This window comes from Microcaecilia unicolor, chromosome 1 (assembly GCF_901765095.1).
Source record: "Microcaecilia unicolor chromosome 1, aMicUni1.1, whole genome shotgun sequence".
Lineage (NCBI taxonomy): Eukaryota > Metazoa > Chordata > Amphibia > Gymnophiona > Siphonopidae > Microcaecilia > Microcaecilia unicolor.
Window position 1 is genome coordinate 552,383,555 of NC_044031.1, and position 24,720 is coordinate 552,408,274.

General features: G+C 43.3%; 1 protein-coding gene across 1 annotated transcript in view; it reads left to right on the forward strand.

Moving 5' to 3' along the window:
- The window catches only part of GRHL2 (grainyhead like transcription factor 2), a 296,136-nt gene that overhangs the window by 194,438 nt on the left and 76,978 nt on the right, over positions 1-24,720 (forward strand). The gene's annotated exons all lie outside the window — the stretch shown is intronic.

Genomic DNA, 24,720 nt, shown 5'->3' on the forward strand with positions numbered 1-24,720 from the left:
CTAAGAGGGGCATAATCGAAAGGGGCGCCCAAGTTTTCCTCAGGACGTCCTCGCAGGACATCCCAGGCGAAGGGGCGGGGAAACCCGTATTATGGAAACAAGATGGGTGTCCATCTTTCTTTTCGATAATACAGTTGGGGACGCCCAAATCGCAAACTTTAGGTCGACCTTTGAGATGGTCGTCCCCGATTTTCAGCCATAATGGAAACTGAGGACACCCATCTCAGAAACGACCAAATCCAAGCCATTTGGTCATGGGAGGAGCCAGCATTCGTAGTGCACTGGTGCCCCTGATATGCCAGGACACCAACCGGGCACCCTAGAGGGCACTGCAGTGGACTAAATTGCTCCCAGGTACATAGCTCCCTTACCTTGTGTGCTGAGCCCCCCAATACCCACTCCTCACAACTGTACACCACTACCATAGTACTAAGGGGTGAAGGGGGGCACCTACATGTGGGTATAGTGGGTTTCTGGTGGGTTTTGAAGGGCTCACATTTACCACCACAAGTGTAACAGGTAGGGGGGGATGGGCCTGAGTTCGCCTGTCTGAAGTGCATTGCACCCACTAAAACTGGTCCAGGGACCTGCATACTGCTGTGATGGAGCTGGGTATGATATCTGAGGCTGGCATAGAGGCTGGCAAAAACTATTTAAAAAGTTTTTTTTTTTTTTTTAGGGTAGGAGGGGGTTAGTGATCACTGGCATAGCTGCTAAGAGGGGGGGGGGGGGGGGGGGGGGGACAAAATTCCCCAGGCCTGGGCCTCCAAGGGGGGCCCGGCGCCGCAGTCCTACCCGCCCTCCGTCGTCGACTGTCTGCCCTCGGCTGGGCCCCCTGCATTGAAATCACAGCGCCTCTCACCTCAGTGTGAAAGCGCTGCAGGCAGCAGAGCAGCAGATTGCCTCCTTTCAGGCCTCCTTCCCTCCCTGTGTCCCGCCCTTGTCTGACGTAACTTCTGTGAGGGCAGGACACAAGGAGGGTCGAAGGAAGGCAATCTGCTGCCCTGCTGCCTGCAGCGCTTTCACACTGAGGTGAGAGGCGCTGTGATTTCAATGCAGGGGGCCCAGCCCGGTGGCAGACGGAGGCGAGCGGCGGCGACCCCGGGGGTGGTGGAATGGGGAGCGGTGGCAGCGGCGGCGACCTCAGGGGGGCGGAGCCCTGACCACTGGGGGGGGGGTAAGGGGAGGGCATCCTTGATTCCCTCCGGTGGTCATCTGGTCAGTTCGGGCACCATTTTGAGGCTCGGTCGTAAAAAAAAAATGGACCAAATAAAGTCGCCCAAGTGCTCGTCAGGGACGTCCTTCTTTTTTCCATTATCGGTCGAGGATGCCCATGTGTTAGGCATGCCCCAGTCCCGCATTCGCTATGCTTCCGACACGCTTCTGACACGCACCTGTGAACTTTGGTCATCCCCGCGACGGAAAGCAGTTGAGGATGCCCAAAATCGGCTTTCGATTATGCCGATTTGGGCGACCCTGGGAGAAGGACGCCCATCTCCCGATTTGTGTTGATAGATGGGTGCCCTTCTGTTTCGAAAATAAGCCTCTAAGTCTTCCTTTTCCTAAGGGATACCACATGCTTGTCCCATGCTTTTTTAAATTCTTACACAGCCCACTTCTCCATGACTTTCACCGGGAGGCCATTCCATGCTTCCACCACCCTCTCCGTGAACAAATAATTTCTTAGATTCCTCCTAAGCCTATTTCCTCTTAACTTCATTGTGTGCCTCCTCATTCCAGAGCTTTCCTTCATTTAAAAAAGGCTCACTTCCTGTATATTAATGCCCCTAAGTTATTTAAATGTCTCTATCATATCTTCTTTCTCCTTCCTCTCTTCCAGCGTATAAGCCTGTCCCTATATGTTTTATGTCCAAGTCTGCTTACCAATTTTGTAGATGCCCACTGGACCAACTCTATCCTGTTTACATTTTTTGTAGGTGTGGTCTCCAGAATTGCACACAGTACTCTAAATGGGGCCTCACCAGAGACTTGTACAAGGACACTATCACCTCTTTGTTCCTGCTGATAATCCCTCTCCTTATGCACCAAAGCATCCTTCTGGCTATGACTGTTGCTTTTTCTACCTGTTTGGAAACTTTAAGGTCATCAGACACAATTACCCCCAAGTCCCACTCTTCCTTTGTACACAGAAGCACTTCACCCTCTATATTGCACCCTCAGATTCTTGTGACCCAAGTGCATGACCCTGCATTTTTTAGCATTCAATCTTAGCTGCCAAATATTGGTCCATTCCTCAAGCTTTGCTAGGTCCTTTCTCATGCCATCCACACCCTCCATGGTGTCCATCCTATTGCAGAGTTTGGTATCATCCGCAAAGAGACAAACCTTACCAGATAGCCCTTCTACAATATCACTCACAAAGATGTTAAAAAGAGCCAGTCCCAGGACCGATCCCTACGGCAATCCACTGATAACATCCCTATCTACAGAGCAAGCTCCATTTACCACCACCATAAGCGATGTAAACTCTGAGGAAGGCGCCACGTGTGCCGAAACATGGTACCTTGTTGAGTCACCCTCAAAGTTTTTGAAGGACATCTAGCGTCCCTGGTCTGTTTTGAAGAGCCTGACTGTGTTCCCACTCCTTGCCTTTTCCTGTTACTCTTCGTGGGATGTTCTTTCCACTTCCTATGATTTTGGAAATCACTACTTGCCATCATTCTGGCCAATATTCAGTGCTACTTAACTGGACAGGAACAGCTCCTGACCAGTTAAATAGCACTTAGCCGGCTATCCGCAAATATTCAGTGGGAGATAGCCGGTTATCTCCCACTGAATATTTGTGGTCAACGTAGAGCAGCTAACCGGTTATATCGTGCAATATAACTGGTTAGCTTCCTAAAGAACAAGTGGTTAGATGGTTTCCTAAAGAACAAGTCCATAAACCACTACTAAATGGACTTGGGAAAAATCCACAATTCCAGGAATAACATGTATAGAATGTACGTTTGGGAAGCTCGCCAGGTGCCCTTGGCCTGGATTGGCTGCTGTCATGGACAGGATGCTGGTCTCGATGGACCCTTGCTCTTTTTCCAGTGTGGCATTACTTATGTACTTATATTCAGCACATCGCCAGCTAAGTTTGATGGCCAGATCGATCCGCTCAGATAGCAGGCCTATCTTTGGCTGCTATAAACTTAACTGGTTAATTCGAATCGGTCAAAAAAAAACCCTGGATATTCAATGCTGGTCACCAGAAATGGCTCGACATTGAATATCCGGGTTTAGCGCCAGTGTCGGACAAACAGCGTGCTGCTCGGTGCCAGCTGAATATTGGGTGGATTGTCTTTAACGGCATTTATGGATATATATTTCAATGTTAAAAGAAAAATATATAAAATATGGGTAACTATCTGCTTATTATGTATGATGATTGATTATATTGCGTCTAAAATTTTTGTCACAGTCCTAAACACAGTCTATGAATACCTCTGCCAGACCGCCTTTCTTCCTAATTCCACCCTGTTTTGTTTCTGCACAGTTTCGTATTATACATTATAAATAAGAAAAAGCAAATGTGTTATATACACACATGCAGACGTGAGAATTTCTTTTTCTCAAGCTTGTGTTGCTTTTTTTTGTATAGCTTATATGCAGAGTATGCATTTTTGAATTAAAGTGTGAGAGAGATGTAGGGTAAATGAAATAGGGGAAGCAGACCTGTCTGTAGGTCTAAATATGGAATCTTACATGCTTATCAGTTCAAAGTAGTAGAGAGTCAAAAAGAGAAGGTGACAAAGGGGCTCATTTTCGAAAGAAAAAAAACATCTAAAAAGTAGCATAAAGCAGCATTTGGATGTTTTTCTCACAAAAACGTCCAAATCAGTATTTTCAAAACCCATTTCCAGACATTTTTCTATGCTGTTCACCTACAGTGTGTCCAAATCTCAAATGGGCGTGTCAGGAGTGCCTTAAGGGTGGAATTTGGGCATTCGTACGACCTGGGCATTTTTCAGCCATAATGGAACAAAACAAAACAAAAATATCAAGGACTAAAACTAAGACATTTTGAGCTAGACCTGTTTTATAAATGAATAACTCATTAAAAAGTGCCCTAAATGACCAGATAACCACTGGAGGATTAAAGGATTGACTCTCTCTTAACTCCCCCAGTGATCACTGACTTCCTCCCACCCACCCCCCCCCCCCCCCCACCCCCAAAGATGTGAAAGAAACAGTACATACTAGTCTCTATGACAGCCTCAGATGTTATAACCAGTCCTATTAGAGCAGCAAGCAGGTCCCTGGAGTAGCCTAGTGGGTCAATGCAGTGCACTATGGAGAAGGTGAGCCAGGCCCACAATCCACCCTAACTGTTACACTGTAACAGTTACTACTGTACTCACATATAGGTGACACCTACAGCCATAAGGGCTATTGTAGTGGTGTACAGTTGGGTACAGTAGGTATTTGGTAGGTTTTGGAGGGCTCACTATATAACATAAAGGAGAAACCGTGAGATGTGTACCTGGTACCTTTTATGTGAAGTCCATTGCAGTGCCCCCTAGGGTGCCCCGCTGCTCTCCTGGGATCAGTGGCGTAGCCAGACCTGACATTTTGGGTGGGCCCAGAGGTAATATGGGTGGGCACCATGTATATAAGTATGGGTAGTGTTTCTGAGGATACTAGAAAATAGTGCCTTAGAATGCACTTGATGATGGATTTCTAATTAGTCTGCCCAACAACTGCCCTGCATCAACATAAATCACATACATACCTAATTGAAAAAAAACAATATTTTTAAAAATAGTTACATTATGCCATATCTTAAACTTGCCCAAACATAAGTCTACCATACTAACCTATGGTACTTTGTGTGTCTAAGTGCTCTGAAAATGAGCCACTAAGTTGCAAATCTTAACACCAATTCTGAACACAAATACCAATAACAGTACCTTTAAAAAGGCAGCAGTGAATATACACAAAAGCAATATACATCCCATTGGAAAAGGCAGACAACTCCGACTCAGATATCCCCACACAAACCACATGCCAGCCGAATCTCTCACCTGCTTGGTCACATGCAGAAAACAGACCAACCGACATCAATTACAGAATAAAGGAACAAAAATTAGAAATTGTCCTGTAGCTTGGTATCAGCCTTCCCTTCCCTACCCCCCCCCATCCATCCCCATAGTCTGGGATCAGACCTACCCCCCCCCCCCCCCCACATCCATCCCCCTAGCCCGGCATCAGCCCTTCCCTTCCATACCCCCACATTCATCCCTATAGTCTGGGATCAACCCTACCCTCCACCCATCTATCACTGTAGCCCGGTATCATCCCTTCCCTACCTTGCCCCCCCATACACCCTTGTAGCCTGGCATCAGCCCTTCCCTACCTTTCCCCATCATCCATCCCATAGCTAGGCATCTACCTTACCCCACCCCTCCCTGTAGCCTAGTGTCAGCCCTGTCCTATCCCCCTACTGATCTCCTCATAGTCTGGCATCTCCCTTGCCCTTCCAAATCTCTCCCCCTCCCCCACCCAGAAGCCCACCAGCATTACACTGTAACTATTTAAAAAAAACATTTGTGTTACCTGGGCAGCTGGGCTTGAGTTTCCCAAATTAGTTGTACAGTGTGCAGTCTGTGTATATGGTGGTAGACTGTGCTCAGTGTGTTGGCTCTTGTACCTGTGTGTGGTGGTTGTGGGCTGCAGGGGAGTGCTGAGGCCTGGGGAGGGAGGGGACTGAAAGGAGTTCATTTCTATTCTCCCTTTCCCCGGGGTGTCTCTGGCCCACCTTGTGGGTCACACATGCAAAGCCCTACTCTCACAACTAAAGTGAGTTCAATTTTTTTTTTAAGTAAGCAGAGGGTGTAATTATGAATATTTACCCCTGAGTGAAATCTCCAGAAGTTAAACTAAAACACCAAAAAGGTTCTTTGACCAAAGACTGGACTATGCCCCAAACAAAAAAGTGAAAGTGATATGTATAAAATATAATTGTACCCAATTTATGGTTTAATGATGTAAACAGGACAGTGAAACATTTTGCTGCTTTAAAAAAAGAGATGCATGATCTTTCCTTACCTCGAAACACCTTGTACACAGTTTACACTGAATCTGTGTATAAAGTAAAAAAAAGCTAAAAATACAAGGTGAGAAATTTAAAGGAACAACGTGAATGATGTAATTTGAATATTGATGCTAAGGGATAATGAAAACCGAGTGTTTGCCAAACCAATTATCTTAATATAAAAGAAAAAAAAAACTAAATTTATGGCCATCTTAATAAAAGAAGACATACCAACATGAACACCATCTAATTAAAAAGAATATACCAACAAGAACTCTCCAAATAAAACTTAAGCAAACAAGTTAGGAGTTACGGACCAAGAAAGGGATCTGGGTGTTGTCGTCGATAACACACTGAAACCTTCTGCTCAGTGTGCTGCTGCGGCTAAGAAAGCGAATAGAATGCTGGGTATTATTAGGAAAGGTATGGAAAACAGGTGTGAGGATGTTATAATGCCGTTGTATCGCTCCATGGTGCGACCGCACCTTGAGTATTGTGTTCAATTCTGGTCGCCGCATCTCAAGAAAGATATAGTAGAATTGGAAAAGGTGCAGCGAAGGGCGACTAAAATGATAGTGGGGATGGGACGACTTCCCTATGAAGAAAGACTAAGGAGGCTAGGGCTATACAGCTTGGAGAAGAGACGGCTGAGGGGAGACATGATAGAGGTATATAAAATAATGAGTGGAGTGGAACAGGTGGATGTGAAGCTTCTGTTCACGCTTTCCAAAAATACTAGGACTAGGGGCATGTGATGAAACTACAGTGTAGTAAATTTAAAACAAATCGGAGAAAATTTTTCTTCACCCAACGTGTAATTAAACTCTGGAATTCGTTGCCGGAGAAAGTGGTGAAGGCGGTTAGCTTAGCAGAGTTTAAAAAGGGGTTGGACGGTTTCCTAAAGGACAAGTCCATAAACCGCTACTAAATGGACTTGGAAAAATCCCAAATTCCAGGAATAACATGTATAGAATGTTTGTACGTTTGGGAAGCTTGCCAGGTGCCCTTGGCCTGGATTGGCCGCTGTCGTGGACAGGATGCTGGGCTCGATGGACCCTTGGTCTTTTCCCAGTATGGCATTACTTATGTACTTATGTAAGTTAGGTGCATTGTGTCCTAATGAAAAAGAGTATAACCGACGACAAGCATTCCACAAATAAAAACTTAAAATTAAGCAAACTAAATGCATCATGCGTATGGATTTTCTGTGCGGACATATACACAATATATACATTAAAATCATTATAAAGTGCTTCGTGGTATAATAGATGATTAAAAAATGGATAAATCAAAAAATGTTTTAAAAACCTGTGCAGTGAGCATGTAATACATAATAAATGCAATAGGATCAATACAAACTTGGAAACAATAAGAAGTGTGTCTTGCCTATATCACAAAATAAAACAGTTTAAAAGTAAAATCAAGGAGCAAACCTTGCGCAGAAAAAGCTTATTCTAGCTCTGCTTAGCATCGCATTTTATTAATGAAGCGAAGTCTCTTGACCAGACAGAATTGGTTATTTTGCTGACCAGGATATTTCTTGGAAATTTGGTGGCCCAACAGTTCTCAATGTCTCTGTGCCTGTAACAGAATAGGGCCCAACTTCTCCAGCTGAGCTAATTACTGAGCTGAATCCAGCAGGCCCAAAGTCCGTCCGGGGGGGGGGGGGGGCAGTCAGGTTTAAGGTGCTGGGACTCAGCACTGCACTAAAACAATTAAGGCAGAACCACCTATAAGATAATTGTCCACAGAGCAGCTGAGACTGAAAAGTAAAGTCTCACTCCTGACTGAGCACTGCACTAAAACAATTAAGGCAGAAGGAGGAATTGAGCTGCTGTGTTTGCTGCCAGCCAGCTGCCTGAATGCACGTGGCTGAGACGCAGCTAAACTAAAAGGCTGTGTGCACTGCAGGTTAACCGGTGCCTAGAAGACCGGCTATGATTGGAGGATCAGGACAAACTGGGTGGGCCTAAACCAAGATTGGGTGGGCCTGGGCCCATCCAGGCCCACCCGTAGCTACGCCCCTGCCTGGGACGTTTGTGTGGCCAGTCTACTAAGAATGCTGGCTCTTCCTACATCCCAATGGCTTGATTTTTGTGCATTTTTCAATTGGACATTTTTTTTTCAAAAATGTACCAAAAAGATGAACGCACAGAGCACAAAAACATCTATGGCCATTAAAAAAAAAAAGGAAAGAGAGACATTTTTCTGTTTTGAGAATGGCTATTTTCCCCACTTGAATTTTGGATGTTTTGAGCAAAACATCCAAAGTTGGACTTAGACGTCATATTGAAAATGCTCCTCAAAGTCAACTTTTACAATGCACAGAGATTGCTGCATCTAGCTCCCAAAAAGAGGAGGCAAAGTCAGCCATCACAGGTTCCCAGACAGGTGGGAGGTCACCTAGCATGGGCAGCAGCTGAGGATAAGGATCAATCTTCTGCAGGCAGACCAGTTTATACAACCGACAGCTAGAGGTACACTTAACTGAAATAGTGTAAGCAAAGTCAGCATGACTGTCCACATAGCCCTATCCTGTAGATGACAACTATGTTACTATGATAACCTGTGATTTAGGGGAGCAGTTCAATAACTAGGCGCCTCTTTTAGATGCCATGTGGTGAGAGTCTATTCTATAACATGTATGCACCCAGACTCCATTATAGAATGGTAACGTAAGTCAATATCAACGTGCCTTACATATACACATATGCAGTTACATCAGCCGTAGACCTGGTGTCACAGCATGCGCATAAATGTGACAAGGCTGCATGTAACTTATTGTATTCTGTAAGTTGCCTGTGTGAGTGGGAGCCCCACTCATGCCCTTCCTATGCTCCCCCTGTGTGAATGTTGTGTTGCAACTATGTGCTATGCCACTAACAACCTTACAGAAGGGCTTAAGTGTGCATGCCTACACTACTGCAAGCCATTTTTCAGTGCACCTTAGTAAAAGGACCCCTTAACCCTCTGTTGCCTCAGGTGTAGGGTGCTGTGAGTGCTTGAGCACCCCCAAGACTGAACAAACTCCTTGACTGTGTCCATGAAGAGGTCATTTCTATTGGGTTTAGCACCCCTGGTACAAAATAAACACCTGTACATAATATATAAACCACTTTGATTGTAACCACAGAAAGGCGATATAAACATATGAAAAAAGTAAATACTGTAGATTTAACAATATATATATATATATGTTCATGACTACTATCACCACCCCAAACACTGGCTCAGTGGAAAATGGAAAATGTATGTCTATCTGAGAGGGGGCATAATTTCTCACTTTCTGATGGGTTCCTCTGAGGGGCATAATCGAACGGCGCCGGCCAAATCGATGGCCGGCCATCTTCGGGGCCAGCACCGTAAGCGGGCGGAGCCAAGCGTATTTTTGAAATATGCTTGGTGCCGTCCAAATCGCTCGCCAGGTTTAGAGAAGGATCGCCAGGTTTATATGAGATGGCCGGCTTAGTTTTTCAGCCATAATGGAAACCGGGCCCGGCCATCTCAAACCCAGCGAAATGCAAGGCATTTGGCCATGGGAGGAGCCAGCATTTGTAGTGCACTGGCCCCCCTCTCATGCCAGGACACCAGGTTCGCCGGCGCCGCAACGAAACTGCAGTTGAAGCTGGCCAAAATCAGCTTTCGATAATACCGATTTGGCCGGGATCAGGAGATCGCTGGCAATCCCTTTCGAAATAAGCCTGTCTGTGAGCCAAGTTTCTTGCATATTTGTATTATCAGGTAGCCAAGGCTGTAGGGCCCACTCCTAGAATAAAGTGTCAGGAATGGGGAGCTCAGAGGCAAACTTCCACCTTGCTAAATAAAAATCAAGCAGAGCTACTATATCTCTCAGTGCATCTGAGACCAGCTGTTACAAGGTCCATCTTAAATAAGAGTCTGCAGTATAAAAGACAGTTTTATGTTTTTCAATTGAGCGATGGGGGATACTCATATTCTTGGGTTATAATTTTGATGGCACCTTATTTCTAATGTTGATTATTTAGCAAATTAAGGAAATATGCTTTTGGACAAAATTACAAAGATAGCAAGGTGAATGTTATTTTCACGGTTTTCATCTAGATTCTGTTTTCCCGGTTGTGCTTGGAGCTAGCGGGATGATTTGATGGCAGGTCAATGAGTCAAGCAGACACACAAACACACATGCATGTATGTGCACACACGACAGCTTGTGGTAATAATCTTGAAATGGAATTGCATTTAAAATGGTTCAGTAAGTATACAACTGAAGTTAGGACAAACTGCTTTTGTGGGCAGTTGCTGGGGTGTGGTGTAGATTAACAGAGTTTCAAAAGAGAAATGTAAACATTTGCTGGAGAGTTTAGTGTTGAAGTAAAACAAAGGTCTTGCCTGTCCATGAGTTTTATAAGCTAATGGATAGCAAGAGAGTCTATAAAGCTGCACTTATTACATATAATAGGAATGAAGTCACTAGAGGCTTAACCCTTCCAGAGGAACATTTCTATATAAGTCAAAGGTTGCATGCTCCACAGACTATAAAAACAAGTCCACATAGTGCAGTTCTTAGGGTGTTAAAGATTCACATAATGGAAAGAGTAAAAGCAATCCAAACTTTTTTTTCCCCCACTTACAAAATAGCTCCTTTGCAGATTTTATGCAGGAAAGACAAATGGATGGCATTTGAATGACAGCATAAAAGTTTATGTACCTTAGGTAAATTGCAAGACTTGTCAAACTACAGACAATAAGGAGGTGGTCATGAGATATATATATATATTTTTAAGTAAAATATGTCCCCAGCCTTAAAGTCTCCACTTTTGGCAGATGATAGCTAAATGAATTATTGTTAACACAAAGAAATGTATAAAAACGAGAATACTTTTTAAAAAAATGGGGGCTGGATTTTCAATTGACACAGTCACCAGGTTAAATTAAGCGCTAGCAGACCTAAACTAAAAGGATAAATTATCTGTTTAGTAGCTGAATATATGAAGGCACATTTAAGGGCGTTCCCTTGATAAAGCATGATGGCGAAATGGGACTTTGTTGGGAATTAGCAGATAAGTGCCACATTATTTAAACAACTAAAAGATTAGTTTATAGATTTAGTAATAACATCATGCTGGGACTGTGAATAGTGTTGATTTCTTGAAAAACAATGAAAAAAAAAATAGAAAACTAAAAGAATAAAAGATTAGAAAAAGAAAAAAGTAACATTTTCTGTTTTTCATATGGAATGTTTTTTCAGGCCAGTGATAAGGATATGTCTATGGCAGTGCTAAAATTCTTTTGACATTGGTCAGTGAGCACGACAAACCTTTGAGGCCTTTCTCCTCCAGTGTTGAGCAAAAAGATACCACAGCATAGATTGAGTGTTCTCAGTAATCTGTGGAATAGTCCGTGAGCGTTGTAGTAGCTGAATATTGCCACTAACTGGATAAACTGTAGAACCGCCTTCGCTTCTCCCCAAAACCAAACCACAATTGTACAAGTAGTATTGGGTCATTTGGCAACTTAAATGGCCCAACACTAACTGGATAGAAATATACCAGCCGATGTTCAGCTGGCAACAGTCAGTGTTTTTATGTCCACTGCCAGCTGTATTCCCAAATAATCAATACCAGGCCATGTCCGGGCACCTGCGTTGAACATCTAGTTATATGTTGGCTTCTAAAACTTATGTGGTTTATTGTTTTTTATATTTTGCTCACACTTTTTTCAGTAGTGGCTCAAGGTGAGTTTTACATTCAGGTACACTGGATATTTCTCTGTCCCAGGAGGACACACAATCTAAGTTTGTACCTGAGGCAATGGAGGGTTAAGTGACTTGCCCAAGATCACAAGGAGCAGCTGTGGGATTTGAACCGGCCACCTCTGACTTGCAAGACTGGTGCTCTAACCACTAGGCCACTCCTCCACTCCTGGGTTAAGTGTAATATTCAGCCCTTAATCACAGGATGAATCGTATAAGATAGGACTGCTTTTTATGCAACCCAATTTCTGCAGTTAAGAGCTGAATATTGGCACTTAACCACAGAAGTGCCTACTCTGACCCTGCAACGCCCACAAGTTAGCCATTTTGTTTCAGGCACTAACTGCGAATATTCAGCGACACTGATTAAGTGCCTCTGAATATTCACAGTTAGCCGTAGACAAGCAATGTCAACAGCCAGAAGCCTCTCCAGGCCATTTAAATAGCTTTGAATGTTAGGCGGATAGAAAACAATGGCAGATAAAGACCACATAGCCTATCCAGTCTGCCGAACCTCATCGTCCACTATACCTTCCTCTCACTTACAGATCTTATGTACTTGTCCCAAGCTTTCTTGAATTCAGGTACAGTTTTTATCCGCAACATTTTTCATAAAGAAGTATTTCATTAAATTACTCCTGAGCCTATCTGTTCCCTTTCACCTTCATCCTTTGCCCCATCATTCCAGATTGAAAGAGACTTGCCTTTAGTGCATTTTCGCTACACAGGTATTTAAATGTCTCTCCTCCCCCCCCCCCCCCCCCCACCGTTTTCCCAAATTACACACATGAAGTCAGTCCTCTGATCATGTATGATGAAGACCACAAACTATTTTAGTAGCTCTCCTCTGGATCGACTCCATCCTGTTTGTATCTTTTTAAAGGTGTGGTCTCCAGAATTGTACACATTACCAGAGACTTTATTCAGAAGCAATATCATCTCTTATTCTGCTGGACATACCTCTCCTTATGCACCCAACCATCTTTTTTTCTTTTATCATCTTTTTTACCTGTTCGGTCACCTTAACATCATTAGATACAGTCACTCCCAAGTAGAGACCTGCTCTTCTTACCTACAACAGTGATTTATTATATTTTCCTGGTTTTTATTTTTACTCCATCCACGTACAGCATCTCCTCCCCTCAATCCATGTATAGCATGGGTAGGTCTCCCACAAACTGCTTCTCAATGCCTACATCCTTCTTGGCTGGAACCCCTTTGGGAAAGGAAAACAAGGCTCCTCCCTTAACTTAGGGATTTATATTTCCCTCCAAAAGGCTCATGTTCAAATCCTATTGGATCAACTTCTTTCCTAAGGGGTCCTTTTACTAAGGTGCGCTGAAAAATGGCCCGCGGTAGTGTAGGCGCGGGTTTTGGGCACGTGCAGAATCATTTTTCAGCGCACCTGTAAAAAAGGCCTTTTTAAAATTTTTCACAAAAATGGATGTGTGGCAAAACGAAAACTGCCGCGCATCCATTTTGGGTCTGAGATCTTACCACCAGCCATTGAGCTAGCGGTAAAGTCTCATGCGGTAACCGGGCAGCAATGACCTACGCATGCCAAATGCCACTTGGCGCGCGTCCGATACGCTCGGTGGAAAATAAAAATTATTTTTCGGCCGTGCGGCAAAAGTGAAATTACCGCAAGAGTCACACAGTACCCGTGCAGTAACTCCATTTTGGTGCGCATTGGGCGCGCGTAGATGATTACGCGGCTTAGTAAAAGGGCCCCTAAACCAATGTAATAAATGTTCTGATTTAGACATCCTAGGTTCACTTCCCATAGACAGTGGGTATAGCAAAACAATACACAGAAGCAAGTGATTGTAGGCCAATTTAGGTTAGCTGAATTATGGATAGGCACTGTACAGCACTCTGCAGTGCTGACAGCCACCTCCTCTGTATTATTGAGTGGCACCTTTCTCTGGAGCAAGGGCCCAGAATATTCTTTCTGCTAATACAATTACAAAACATTTTGGCAGTCTGCTACATGTATAATTTCTAAAAATCTAAAGAAAAGAGAGTTAAGCATTGGCCACTGAGCAACCAACATATAACTCCCTTTGAAAATTGGGACTTTTGTTTTTAAATAAATAGGCATATAGGGCTAGATTCTATATATGGCACCTGAAAAATCCACACCGAAAAAAAATACGTCTAGGCGTATTCTATAAAGTACGCCTAAATGTAGGCGTACTTTATAGAATAAGCCTAAATTTCTGTGCAGATTATAAAATACACTGAGCGCCCATGTGCATGACTAAATCTAGCTGTGTTCTCTTCTCAAACTGCCCAAACGCCTCTCTATCTCAGCCCATCCTTCTTGGCACAACTGCAATTCCACAGTCTTCCAGCACGAAAATTATAGGCATAATCTTAGATGATTCACTTTCTTTTTGACCACATATTTCTACTGTAATTCAACAATATTACTCAGAATATGACAAATCCGCTTAATTTGCCCTTTCATTGGCCCATCTGCATTAAATATACTCATCCACTCTTTCGTCATCCGCAGAATTGACTACTGCAATTCTCTCTATATAGGTCTTAAAACATCAGATATGAGGCACCTACAAATAGTTCAGACTACAGCCATTAAACCTATCACTGGTAAAAAGAAATTCAGTCATGTCGCTTCACTATTAAAAGCGGCTCACTGGCTCCCTCTGCCCCGTCGTATCATCTCTCTATATAAAACGCACCTCCAACGTTCGAATGAAGCCTCTGTTAGCCAAAAGTGAAGGGGGTGAGATCGCATTGTGTCTGCCCCGCCCACGCGTCAAACGTGATGACGTCGAGGGCGGAGCAATGACACTCATCCAATCGCAACGCTCGGCAGCGAAGCGTCAGGGAAGGAGGCGGCGCTCTCAACGTCTAGCCTTCCCTTCGCTGTGTTCCGCCTTCTTCTGACGTCAAGGATGACGTCAAAAGAAGGCGGAACACAGCGAAGGGAAACCTAGACGTCGGGAGCACCGCCTCCTTCCCTGACGCTTCGCTGCCGGAACCACGGAGGTACATTTAAAAACAAGAAAAAAAAATAAAAACCATGTTGGGGGGAGCGAAGAGGGTGGCCACAAAAGAAAAACAATGGGAGCGGGAGGGCAGGGGAGAAACGACACCATGGATGCGAAGGGGGGGGGGGGAGAAGAGGGCGGCCCAGGCTGGGACATGGGAGAGAGAGGAGCATGGATGCAAGGGGGGGTCATGGAAGGGAGACAGGGGACTTGCTGGAAAAGGATGAATGGAGGCGGCAGGGGACAGAGGAGCATGGATGGCCATGGATTGGGAGGGCAGGGCTCAGGGAGAGAGGGCAATTGCTGGAAAGGGATGAATGGAGGGGGCAGGGGACAGAGGAGCATGGATGGGCATGGATTGGGAGGGCAGGACTCAGGGAGAGAGGGAAATTGCTGGATAGGGATGAATAGAGGGGACAGATGGGCATGGATGGATATGGATTGCAGGGCAGGCCTCAGGGAGACAGGGCAATTGCTGGATAGGGAAAAATGGAGGGGCCAGGTGACAGATGAGCATGGATGGCCATGGATTGGAAGGGCAGGACTCAGGGAGACGGGAATTGCTGAATAGGGATGAATGGAGGGGACAGATGGCCATGGATGGATATGGATTGCAGGGCAGGCCTCAGGCAGAGAGGGGAAATGCTGGATAGGGAAAAATGGAGGGGCCAGGTGACAGATGAGCATGGATGGGCATGGATTGGAAGGGCAGGACTCAGGGAGAGGGGAATTGCTGGATAGGGATGAATGGAGGGCACAGATGGGCATGGATGCATATGGATTGCAGGGCAGGCCTCAGGCAGAGAGGGGAATTGCTGGATAGGGATGAATGGAGGGGCCAGGTGAAAGAGGAGCATGGATTGGAAGGGCAGGACTCAGGGAGAGGGGAATTGCTGGATAGGGATGAATGGAGGGGACAGATGGCCATGGATGGATATGGATTGCAGGGCAGGCCTCAGGGAGACAGCGGAATTGCTGGATAGGGATGAATGGAGGGGCCAGGTGACAGAGGAGCATGGATTGGACTCACACTTTCACTCTGACTCTCAAACACTCACTCTCACATACACTCTCCCAAACACACACACTCCGAGGAAAACCTTGCTAGCGCCCGTTTCATTTGTGTCAGAAACGGGCCTTTTTTACTAGTCTATAAGATTTTACTTTTGGTCTTTAAAATCCATCTGTCTGGGGAACCACCTTATCTTTCCCGCAGGTTAATCCCATATTCAAATATAAGAACATTACATTCATCTTTTCAAAATTTACTGACAATACCCTCGTTTCGAGAGAGAATCCATCAACACACCAGTAAGTCAATTTTTTCAGTTCAGGGTCCTGAACATTGGATCAAGCTACCCTAGTTCCTTCGACAACAGACACCCCTCCAAAACTTTAAAACTGATCTAAAAACATTCCTCCTTTCTGATGCTAGGGCTATCCATGGAGATGAAGCCTGTTGGACCCCTCGGACTAGTCTCGGCCCTCCTTTCCTGTCCCCCCTTTCTTCTATCCAATATGAAATTGTAGTTCTACTCCTCCTCTTCTTTCCGTGCCTTGCTGTTTTCTTCCTTTTCTTCAGTTTTAGACTGTAAGCCGCCTAGACATATTTCTTACAGGTGGCATAGTAAGTCCTGAAATAAACTTGAAACTTAAAATTTGGTGTAAATCCCAATGCCTAAATTAAGCATGGACCTAAATTAGGCGCACATAGATTTTAGAAATGCCCACAACCTGCCCAGTCCATGCCCATGGCCACACCCCCCCCTTTCAATTATACGACTTAGAATTTATGCGCATCACGTTATAGAATATTCTTGGTCAGTTCTGTGTGTAAATTTTAATTCATGCCAATTAGTATCAATAGTTGCTTGTTAGGCATTGATTGGCTTGTTAACTAATTAAGTTGCACGCACAAATCCAGAATGCGACTGGATTTGCATATGCAACTTAAACCTCACTATATAGAATCCTGGGGATAGTTCCTTTTTCTAGTATGTTTTCTTGTCAAGAAATTTCACACACAAATCATTCTGCTTTAAAACTGAAAACTATTAAGATTCTAGGAAGTAAATTATTTTTAAAAAATTACATCTTTTTAATGTCTTGTGGTTTACAGTAAATCAGCATATAGTATAATAGGTATCTTACATAGTAACATAGTAGATGACGGCAGAAAAAGACCTGCACGGTCCATCCAGTCTGCCCAACAAGATAACTCATATTTGCTGCTTTTTGTGTATACCCTACTTTGATTTGTACCTCTGCTCTTCAGGGCACAGACCGTATAAGTCTGCCCCGCACTATCCCCGCCTCCCAACCACCAGCCCCACCTCCCAACCACCGGCTCTGGCACAGGCACAGACCGTATAAGTCTGCCCAGCACTATCCCCGCCTCCCAACCACCAGTCCTGCTTCCCACCACCGGCTCTGGCACAGACCGTATAAGTCTGCCCAGCCCTATCCCCGCCTCCCAACCACCAGCCCCGCCTCCCGATCTTGACTAAGCTCCTGAGGATCCATTCCTTCGGCACAGGATTCCTTTATGCTTATCCCACGCATGTTTGAATTCTGTTACCGTTTTCATTTCCACCACCTCCCGCGGGAGGGCATTCCAAGCATCCACTACTCTCTCCGTGAAAAAATACTTCCTGACATTTTTCTTGAGTCTGCCCCCCTTCAATCTCATTTCATGTCCTCTCGTTCTACCACCTTCTCATCTGAATAAAAAATGTGCATAGGCTTTGCATCAGTGAAAAACAGTTTTAAAAATTGTTCCCGTAAGCGTATAATCACCTCAATAAGTCATTATACTAATAGGTATCTTATATTAGAAAAATTATTCTGATCATTTAGAGTTAGATTTCCAAAACCTTTTTCTGAGGACCACATATCCAGTCAGGTTTTCAGGATATCTACAATGAATATGTAGAAGATAGATCTGCATGCATGTCTCCATTATATGCAGATTTTCCTCATGCATATTCATTGTGGATATCCTGAAAACCTGACCAGCTATGTCCCCAGACCAGGTTTTTAGAAGCCCTGATTTAGGGACACCAGAAACTTTTAGATGCCATGTTCTTGGTCAAACATAAGAACATAAGCATTACCATGCTGGGACAGACCGAAGGTCCATCAAGCCCAGTATCCTGTTTCCAACAGTGGCCAATCCAGGTTACAATAGTGCAATACATTTTATGCTGCTTATCCTAGAAATAAGCAGTGGATTTTCCCCAAGTTCATTATGGACTTTTCTTTCAGGAAGCTATCCAAACCTTTTTTAAAACTGCATTTACTACATTCTCTGGCAACGAATTACAGAGTAATTACACGTTGACGGAAGAAATATTTTCTCCGATTTGTTTTACATTTACTACTTTGTAGCTTCGTTGCCTGCCCCCTAGTCCTAGAATTTTTGGGAAGAGTAAACAAGCTATTCATTTCTACCTGTTCCACTCCACTCATTATTTTATAGACCTCTATCATATCTCCCCTCAGCCGTTTTTTTCTCCAAGCTGAAGAACTCTAGCTGCTTTAGCATTTCCTCATAGGGAAGTCGTCCCATCCCCTTTATCATTTTTGTTGCCCTCTCTGTACCTTTTCTAATTCCACTACATCTTTTATGAGATGCGGTGACCAGAATTGCACACAATATTCAAGGTGCAGTTGCACCATGGAGTGATACAAAGGCATTATAACGTCCTCATTTTTTTTCCATTCCTTTCCTAATAATACCTAACATTCTATTTGCTTTCTTAGCCGCTGCAGCATACTGAGCAGAGGGTTTCAATGTGTCATCAACGATGACACCTAGATCCCTTTCCTGGTCGGTGACTCCTCTTACATCATGTAGTTATAGTTCAGTTCCTCTTTCCAACAATCATCACTTTGCACTTGCTCATATTAAACGTCATCTGCCATTAAGATGCCCGTCTCCCAGTCTAATAAGATCCTCTTGTAATTTTTCAACTTTGAATAACTTTGTGTCGTCAGCAAATTTAATTACCTCACTAGTTGCTCCCATCTCTAGATCATTTATAAATATGTTAAAAAGCAGTGGTCCCGGCACAGACCCCTGGGGAACCCCCACTGACTACCCTTCTCCATTGAGAATACTGACCATTTAACCCCAGTTTTTAATCCACATTTGAACACTACCTCCTATCCCATGACTCTCCAATTTCCTCTGGAGTCTTTCATAAGGTACTTTGTCAAATGCCTTTTGAAAATCCTGATACACAATATCAACTGGCTCACCTTTATCCATATGTTTGTTCACCCCTTCCAAGAAATGTAATAGATTAGTGAGGCAAGATTTCCCTTCATTAAATCCATGTTGGCTATTGGGCTCATTTTCGAAAGAGAAGGATGTACATCTTTCGACATAAAGATGGACGTCCTTCTCCCAAAGAAGTCCAAATCAGTATAATCAAAACCTGATTTTGGACGTCTCCAACTGCAGTCCATCGCAAGGACGTCCAAATTTCAAGGGGGCGTGTTGGAGGCTTTGCGAAGGCGAGACTTGGACATGACTAACACTTGGATGTCTTTGACCCATAGTCGAAAAAAACAAGGACGTCTCTGACAAACACTTGGACGTTTTCACCCGGATGTGTTTTTATTATGAATAAGGCACAAAAAGGTGCCCGAAAAATGACCAGATGATCACCAGATAGAATCGGAGATGACCTCTCATTACTCCCCCAGTGGTCACTAACCCCCTACCACCCTCAAAAAACATTTTTAAAAATATGTCGTGCCAGCCTCGATGTCATACTCAGGTCCATGACAACGCATAAAGGTCGCTGGAGCAGTTTTAGTGGGTACTGCAGTCCACTTCAGACAGGCGGACCCAGGCCCATACCCCCCCCCCCACCTGTTACATTTGTGGAGGAAACGGCGAGCTCTCCAAAACCCACTGTACCCATATATAGGTGCCCCCCTTCACCCGTAAGGGCTATGGTAATGGTGTACAGTTGTGGGTAGTGGGTTTTGGGGGGCTCAGCACACAAGGTAAGGGAGCTATGTTCCTGGGAGCATTTTATGAAGTCCACTGCAGTGCCCCCTTGGGTGCCCAGTTGGTGTCCTGGCATGTCAGGGGGACCAGTGGACTACAAATGCTGGCTCCTCTCACGTCGAAATGGCTTGCATTAGGACGGTTTTGAAAATCGCCGAAAGTCAGAAACGTCCATGTCTAAGGATGTCCAAATCTAGGGACGTCCAAATTTGAGGATTTGGACATCTCTGACTGTATTTTTGAAACGAAAGAAGGACATCCATCTTTTTTCAAAAATACTGGTTTCCCCACCCCTAGATTTCGCCATTTTGCAAGGACGTCGAAATCGCAACTTGGACGTTTCTTTCGAAAATGCCCCTCTTTGTCTCATTAATCCATGCTTTAGAATGTTCTGTGTAATTTTGTTCTTTATTATAGTCTCTACCATTTTGCCTGGCACTGACGTCAGGCTCACCGATCTATAATTCCCCGGATCACCTCTGGAATCTTTTAAAAAATCAGTGTTACATTGGCCACCCTCCAATCTTCTGGTACCATTCTTGATTTTAAAGATAAATTACATATTGCTAACAATAGTTCTGCAGGTTCATTTTTAAATTCTCTCAGTACTCTGGGATGAATACCATTCGGTCCAGGGAATTTGCTACTCTTCAGTTTGTCAAATTGTACCATTACATCTTCCATGTTTATAGAGATTTCATTCAGTTTCTCTGACTCATCAGCTTTAAATACTATTTCTGGCACTGGTATATATACATAGTACGGCAGAAAAAGACCTGCACGGTCCATCCAGTCTGCCCAAGAAGATAAATTCATATGTGCTACTTTTTTATTATCTCTCCCAAATCTTCCTTTGTGAAGACCAAAGCTAAGAATTCATTTAATCTCTCTGCTATGGCTTTGTACTGGAAACATTGTGTGAATGATCACTTCATGCTTTCAGCCACAACAGTTTTGGCACAGATTGATTTATTGGGAAAATATAGCAGATGGGCTTATATCACAGCAGGCAGTCCTAAAATGAGAAGCCTGAAAAGCAGCCCCAGTAGTACAGCACCAGTCTCACAACACTCTGATTCATAGGGTTAATAGTGTCTTGCTTTTCATTCTCCTCAGGGTACACTGGTAGCATACATGAGGCAAAGATGAATTTTATAGGCAATATTAGAGTACTTTAAGAAAGAACTGGATAATTTCATGAACATAGATCAATTAATTGAAATATCCGTGTGGTATGGCCCTAAATAGGATGGGTTACTATGGAAACCAGACAAAGGTGATGGGCACAAGTCTGTTTTTCAGTCTTAAACTACATGATTGTGCCTGTATCACAGAGGGAAAAAGAACAAAGGGAATGGAAGAATAATAATATAAAAGAGACGGTAAAACAAAGTCAGTATTATGTGGAATGAGAAAGAGAGACAATAGGAGGAACGTGAACAAAAATAAAGCAAAATAAATCAGGGAAAGGAATTAATCAGAGAGAAGATGGAATATGAAAAGAGATTTATTTATTTACTTGCATTTCTATCCTGTCACTTGCAAGAGATCCAAAGTAGGAGAACATATCATACAATGAAAAATACATGTATAAGGAAAACAAATATAAAATAAGACAAGGATCAACTAAAACATATTTATACAAAAAAATCCTTTGGGGGTGGAGATATTCAATGAGATTTAACTGGCTCCTGGCTGGTTAAATTGCTTGTGCGGTGCTATTTGCTGGTTAGTGCTGCTGAATTTCACCACAGACAGCTAAACTCAAAACAGGCTATTTTGTGGGTGGTCCCAGGGCAGAGTCGGCACTTATGTCATTAAGTGCCAATGTTCGGCACTTAACCACCTAAGTTTAGCGGTCAAATCAGACCGTATAAAAGTCTGCCTAGCTATATGCGGTGTCGCTTATGTGGTTAAGTGCTGAATATCACAGTTAACCATATAAGAGATACATAAGAACATAAGTGTTGCCATACCAGGACAGACTGAAGGTCCATCAAGCCCAGCATCCTGTTTCCAACAGTGGCCAATCCAGGTTACAATAGTGCAATACATTTTATGCTGCTTATCCTAGAAATAAGTAGTGGATTTTCCCCAAGTCCATTTCAATCATGGCTTATGGTCTTTTCTTTTGGGAAGCTAGCCAAACCTTTTTTAAACCCCGCCAAACTTTTACCACATTCTCTGGCAATGAATTCCAGAGTTTAATTACACATTGAGTGAAGAAATTTCTCTGATTCATTTTAAATTTACTACTTTGTAGCTTCATTGCGGGCTCCCTAGTTCTAGTTTTACCTGGATAATGTTTGGTTCTAACTTAATTCCATCCTAGCCATCCTGGCATTACTCGGATATTTATTTGATTTATGTGTAATATATCTGGCATGTTAATTTCTTGATATATCACATTTAAATGATGGTCTATTACTCGGATATTGCCAAAACGATCAGAGATGATAATGCTGTATGGTCCTAGAGAGCGGCATTTATTTGAGAAAGTGATGCTGAATATTGGGCCAAGTATGTCAATGTTGATTTTAACCCTTCTTTCCTAGTAGCTGGGGGAGTGGGGCATGAAGATGGTGAGGTAATCCCTCTATAGATGGAAACTCAGGATAGCTCAACAATCCACTTCACACATGGGGTTGTGGTTACCAGTGACTAGCCTTTATTTGAGATAGAAATGGCAAATTCAAAACATAATGGAGCAAATATTTACAGAAGACAATTATTTACAATAAATATTTAGTCCTCTAGATAATAAAACATAGTTCACACCCTCCTCTCAAAATAAAGAAGTTGTTGATCAAACTCCAATTTATTCTTAAAACAGCTAACCCCTGTTCTTCAGAAAATGGGTGAAGGTCTCCTTGAGAGAGAATAAGTAGAAGGAATAAGCATGAGGTTGCTGTGGGATATAGGGAAGGTAATTTTGAGGGGAAAACTAACAGTGCTGGTGACCAGGAGGAAGAGAGATCAGCCAAGTACATTGAACAAATTACACGACCAGTTAACCTCCAGATAAAGCATAAGAGAACAGACGGAAGTTACAAGAGGTTAATAGAGGTGAGAGGTAGGATATATTAGACTGCAAACTTAAAAATGTATACTTAGGATTATGTAGATTAGAAGCAACTGCAGGGACCAGATGTGAATTCTATCGGCATAAGTGGCTTTCAGTATCAATGGGTTCTAGTGGAAATTATTTCATAGATCTTGTAAAATAATGTCATTTCTGCTGATTATTTGGGACAATGGAAGAAGTCTAAATTTCATTGTAAAATATAGTGTCAGTCACATGTTGTTTTATCATTTTTATTGCTAATGATTTATTTAGTTAATTGTATTTATCTCTTGCCAAATGTCAGAGCACTTATCCATGATTCCTAGCAGAAGTCTTGCTGTACTTCCTTTAGGGGTCATCCTTCTATATATTGAGGGCTTTTGTTCCCTTTATATCAAAGGATAACCCCTAATGATAGTACTGAGAAACTACTGCTCGGGGTCATCATTGCGAAAACAGGTAGGCTGGTTGTGCCAGGGCCTGGGTTGTTAATGGGGTTATTGGGGCTTCCATGGGGGTATCAAGTGTTGAATTGTTAACGGGAGTGTTGGGGCTGCCATTGGGGTATTGTCAGGTTCTTGAGGGGGTTTCATTGCTATATAATGGGGACTTTACAGGATTCGGGTTATATTGGGGGGGGGGGGGGTCTATTGTAACTGTAGTTCTTTTCTTTGCTGTACTATTTTGTAAATATGTGAACCACCCAGACAGCTTGTACTATTGGTGCAGTATATTAAATAAACCTAAACTTGAAGGTGAGGGAGGCCAGGGAGTGTGCTGGCCCGGCACATTACATTTGACAGCTCCACTACTGGACTCTTGAGGTGGCAGTATATTTGGCTGCACTATCGTCAGTTGGGACAGCTAGTGATTGGTAAAAACCGATGCATTAGCTGTTACAGTCACCCACAACTCTTCCCATCCCTGTCATACCCAGACCCATCCCACTCCTGCATTAAGCAGCTAACATGGAGTTTTTAATGCAAAGGTCTCTGTTTTAGTGCTGTAGACAGTAGTGTGGGCCTTCACTCCTGTCTATCGTGCTGATAATGCTGTGTTAGCTAATACAGCTTAGTAAATGGGCCTCTAAAATGTGACCATCTCTGGGAAAATGTGATAAAAGTCATCAATAACAAAAATGAGGTTTTAATGAATATTCTAGTAGAGCAAACAATTTGTAATACAGTACAGTCTCGATTAGAAAAGGTACAGAGAAGGGTGACGAAAATGATAAAGGAGATGGGATGACTTCCCTATGAGGAAAGGCTGAAACAGCTAGGGCTCTTCAGTGTGGAGAAAAGAGGGCTGAGGGGAGATATGACAGAGGTTTACAAAATAATGAGTGGAGTGGAATGGGTAGACATTAATTGCTTGTTTACGCTTTCCAAAAATACTAGGACTAGGGGGCACGCAATGAGGTAAAGTAATACATTTAAAATGAATCGGAGAAAATATTTCTCCACTCAACTTGTAATTAACTCTGGAATTCGTTGCCAGAGAATGTGGTAAACGCAGTTAGCTTAGCGGAATTTAAAAAAGGTTTGGATAGCTTCCTAAAAGAAAAGTCCATAAGCCATTATTAAAATGGACTTGGGGAAAATCCACTGCTTATTTCTAGGATAAGCAGCATAAAAGGTATTGTACTGTTTTGGGATCTTACTAGGTACTTGTAACCTGGATTGGCCATTGTTGGAAACAGGATGCTGGGCTTGAATGACCTTCGGTCTGTCCCCGTAAGGCAATGCTTATATACTTATGATTATCCAATGTAAATGGGACTGGCCTGTTGTTGGATAAGTGAAAAGCCATATAATATGAAACACGATGGCAACTCCTTAAAAAATGCAT